Below are 5,000 nucleotides of genomic sequence, written 5' to 3'. Positions count from 1 at the left end.
GATTCCCTAGAACATGTTTGATTGTTTGATTGTTTCTGATTTGAAATAAAGAAACACTAAATTTGGAATCGTAATCCTAGAAACCCTAAAACCCTAAAATCGGTTTTCATTGAGGTTTCTAAATTAAGTTATTGATTGATGATCTGAGATATTAGGATTGTTTGATAAATTGATTGATAGATCTAATCTCAAAATTTGAAATCCTTAAAGCCTTGAAACCCTTAATCGGTTACTTGAAAGTTTTAAGATCCTAAATCTCGTTTTGATTTCCTAAAGGTTTTGAAATATTAAATCTAATAAAAGTCTTAAAAGATTGAAAGTTTAAAAATGGTTTTTGAATGAGAGTTAGGTTGCTAGATTGATTGATTCTAAAATCTAGTTGAAACATTACCAACCTTGAAATTGGTAAACTTGATATGTATTGTGTGGCATTGTGTTTTGTTATGAATCATATTGGACGACCATAAGGTCTAGTGCATTGCACACACACGTGGCCTTGTGCCCTTGATTAAGATTAAAGCCGTTTGGCTTAGTGCATATCTATGTAGACATATGGCCAAGCATCCGGATGATTATAGAAACCGGATTGCATAATGAACCAATCTCTAAGATTGCTGTATCACACTAACATGGCCGTGTGATCGGACTCACACCATGATCGATTGTTTTCATAGATGCGTAAGAACTTGTTTGTGGCCGAGCTTGCTATATCATGCGGCTGCATGAGCCACATTGTGAACCTAAATTTTAAATGACAATGTGACTCAGATATCGAAAAGGGATTTGGTGATATAATCACCAAGGAAAACAATGAGAATGAATTGGTACAGGATTCCATCATCTCATTGAAGGTCTAAAAGATCAGTACATCACTATGGAAAATCCACTAGACTTTGGAGATGCTTTACAGCATAGAAATTACCACCAGAAAACGGTGTTGCTTCCAAAGGCTAGAAATGACTAGAAGAATCTAAGATTCTTGGATTACAAAGTCATGGATGAGTACAACTCAGTCTTGTTTAAGACAGTCTCGGTGCTGAGACTTTGTGGAGAAGTAGTAACCAAGAAAGAGTTACTAGAGAAGACCTATTCCACATTCCATGTGTTGAAAGTCATACTGCAACAACAGTATAGAATAAAAGGCTTCGCCACTTATACTGATCTAATCGCATGACTGCTTCTTGCATAGACCAAATTTTCGATACGACTAGTCTTATTGCTTTATGATTGCAATTGTGTTTTAACCTAAGGATCATTCACGATTTTATATACAAAGGAATTAGTCTTAAGTTTATTGAATCTTGCCTGATCTTACTTTAACATATGAATGTTTTATAGAGTTGTCTAAAAGGCATAAAAACCGAGTAATCATGAATGGTATAGAAAGCCTAGTAAGAAAACTATGGCTAAGGCATTTGCCTATAAGGCATTATATACACCCAAAGAATGTATGACCCATTGAGTTATAATGGTTTCCAAATAGAAACAATGGGCAAGAAAGGAAACAAGTTCCTTCAGATTTTGAAAGAAAAATCGCCTAAGACCTTATAAGAAAGTGATCGATATTATACCTATGATCTCTACTGATTTACACTATGCTAAGGATCAGTATGATAAACGAGGCAAGAGAAGTAGTGATTATAATGATATATCCCACGAAATTACACTATATGGCAAGATAGGATTAGCCATCCTAAAGTTTAAACTTGATGCAAAGAAATTATAAAGGCACCGAGTTATCCCGTAAAGATCTCACGTTGTGAAACATGTACACATAGGGACACTCATTAGGCTTAATTATCCCAAAGCACCACGACCTTATAGTATGGTCATGAGGGGGAGAGAAGATAAACCCATGATCAATACTACAAGTTCGTGTACTATGGTCTAAGACCATGTTATATGGCTCGGCCATTAATCAGCCATAAAGGGCCATTACCCGGCCAAAGAAAGGCCATGATACAAACGGCCAAACCAAAGAGGCTATCACCTATAAACAGCTTGGCCACGACTTGGCCATGACTTGGTCGTGACTTGTCTGAATAGTGCAGGCTTGACCGCACACAGTCCATGACTCGGCCAAAGAGGCCGAAGAGACCATGAGAGACAACGGCCTGGCCGCAAAGGCCATAACCGGCCAGAGAGGCCATTACCTATAAGAGGTTCGGCCATTACCTATATGCTTGGGGACATAATGAATTTACATGTATAGAATGATAAATAAGGTCTTAGGCGTTTTATTCTTAAAGATCTGAAGGAACTTTGTTTCCATTCTTGCCCATTGTTTCTTATTTGGAAACCATTCATTATAACTTCAATGGACCACGTTTTCTTTGGGTGTATATAATGCCTTTGAGGCAAAATGCCTTAGCCATAGTTTCTTTACTATGCTTACTATACCCATTCATGATTTCTTACTCGGTTTTATGCCCTTTAGGCAATACTTTAAAACATTCATATGTTTAAGTAAGATCAGGCAAGATTTAATAAACTCAAGACTAATTCCTTTGTATATAAAAATCGTGAATGATCCTTAGGTTAAAACACAATTGCAATCATAAAGCAATAAGACTAGTCGTATTGAAATTTGGTCTCTGCCAGAAGCAGTCATGCAATCAGGTCAGTATAAGTGGTGAAGCCTTTTATTCTATACTGTTGCAGTATGACTTTCGACACATGGAATGTGGAATAGGTCTTCTCTAGTAACTCTTTCTTGGTTACTACTTCACCACAAAGTCTCAGCATTGAGACTGTCTTAAACAAGACTGAGTTGTACTCATCCATGACTTTGTAATCCCAGAATCTTAGATTCTTCCAGTCATTTCTAGTCTTTGGAAGCAACACCGTTTTCTGGTGGTAATTTCTATGCTGTAAAGCATCCCCAAAATCTAGTGGATTTTCCATAGTGATGTACTGATCTTTTAGACCTTCAATGAGATGATGGAATCCTGTACCAATTCATTCTCATTGTTTTCCTTGGTGATTGTATCACCAAATCCCTTTTCGATATCTGAGTCACATTGTCATTTAAAATTTAGGTTCACAATGTGGCTCATGCAGCCGCATGATATAGCAAGCTCGGCCACAAACAAGTTCTTACGCATCTATGAAAACAATCGATCATGGTGTGAGTCAGGTCACACAGCCATGTTAGTGTGATACAGCAATCTTAGAGATTGGTTCATTATGCAATCTGGTTTCTATAACCATCCGGATGCTTGGCCATATGTCTACATAGATATGCACTAAGCCAAACGGCTTTAATCTTAATCAAGGGCACAAGGCCACGTGTGTGTGCAATGCATTAGACCTTATGGTTGTCTAATATGATTCATAACAAAACACAATGCCACACAATACATATCAAGTTTACCATTTTCAAGGTTGGTAATGTTTCAACTAGATTTTAGAATCAATCAATCTAGCAACCTAACTCTCATTCAAAAACCATTTTTAAACTTTCAATCTTTTAAGACTTTTATTAGATTTAAGATTTCAAAACCTTTAGGAAATCAAAACGAGATTTAGGATCTTAAAACTTTCAAGTAGCCGATTAAGAGTTTCAAGGCTTTAAGGATTTCGAATTTAGAGATTAGATCTATCAATCAATTTATCAAACAATCCTAATATCTCAGATCATCAATCAATAACTTAATTTAGAAACCTCAATGAAAACCGATTTTAGGGTTTTAGGGTTTCTAGGATTACGATTCCAAATTTAGTGTTTCTTTAATTCAAATCAGAAACAATCAAACAATCAAACATGTTATAGGGAATCGATTTTAATCTATTGATTTATGAGATGATCAATTTTAGGTTATATCAATTTAGGGTTTCATCAAGAACAAAGGGAGTCCATAATCATGGATTAGGATTTTAGGGTTTGTTCTTTCTAGGTTCTCAGATCACGGTATACCTCTGTTTGAAGGGTTGAACCAGACCACCAAGATGGGCTGATAAACCTCGAACGCGAGCTGGACGGACGCTGCCTCCTATCGGGTCGCGAGTTGCTTCCTTTGCAAGCTGGTTGATTGGGAACTCGAGCTGGCTGTGATATGAACTGGAAGCTGAGGTCGTCTAGGATCAGGAACACCTTATGGCTGGAGCTGATCAGATGCTGACGAGCTGGAACGCGAGCTAGGACGAATTAGGGTTCGTCGGGTTTAGATCTTTGCACCAACTCCTCTCAGCTCATGAAACAAAACAAGGGGTATTAGATTACATCGGAGATCGGATCGACGAACTGTTTGCGCTGATGGATTCGTCTCGTCAAGAGCTTCAATTTGATATGTGGCGCGTCGTCTGGTTCGTTGGGGTTGGAGAGATCGATCAATTTGAAGTTCCGCCTGATTTAGGGTTTATGTGTGACGGATTTTGGTTTATGGTTTTGTCTCAGGGTCTAGAGACTATCGTGCTGATAACGTGTTGTGAACAATAGAGAATTCGTGTGTAATTGTTCTGTGTATTATTAATCATCAAAAGGGGTTCCTTATATAAGGATTACAAGATAGAGATAAAAGGAAAGTATACATATCCTAATCCTACTAGATTTAGGATAACTACTAAATACATAAATGGAAAGATAACAAGTACAAGGAAAAGGAAAGACGGTTTCCTTTTTCTCTCTCTAAGCTTGTGGCCGCCTATCTCTCTCCTGAAGTCGGCTCTCTCTCTCTCCTCTTGGACACGGCCGCGGTTGGGCCTGGTCGTGGCCTGATGGGCCTTCTCTTCTTGTCTTGGTTAATGGCAATCCACACATGTTCATAACACCTTTTATGTATTAGTAGATTTCCTATTTCATGTAGGATTATGATAAGTGCTCTTTCCATTTATCTCTATCTTGTGATCCTTATATAAGGAACCCCCTTTATGATTAATAATACACACGAAATATTCAGTCTCAAACCCTTCTTTTACAACAGCAACCGAGATCTCAGCAAACAGCTTATTCACCTTTGCGAACAATGCATAAACTATGCAAAGACGCAAGGATCACAAGT

The sequence above is a fragment of the Brassica rapa genome, unplaced genomic scaffold (genome assembly GCF_000309985.2).
Source record: "Brassica rapa cultivar Chiifu-401-42 unplaced genomic scaffold, CAAS_Brap_v3.01 Scaffold1007, whole genome shotgun sequence".
Classification (NCBI taxonomy): domain Eukaryota; kingdom Viridiplantae; phylum Streptophyta; class Magnoliopsida; order Brassicales; family Brassicaceae; genus Brassica; species Brassica rapa.
The sequence above is the reverse complement of the archived record's forward strand: the minus strand, read 5'-3'. Positions refer to the sequence as shown.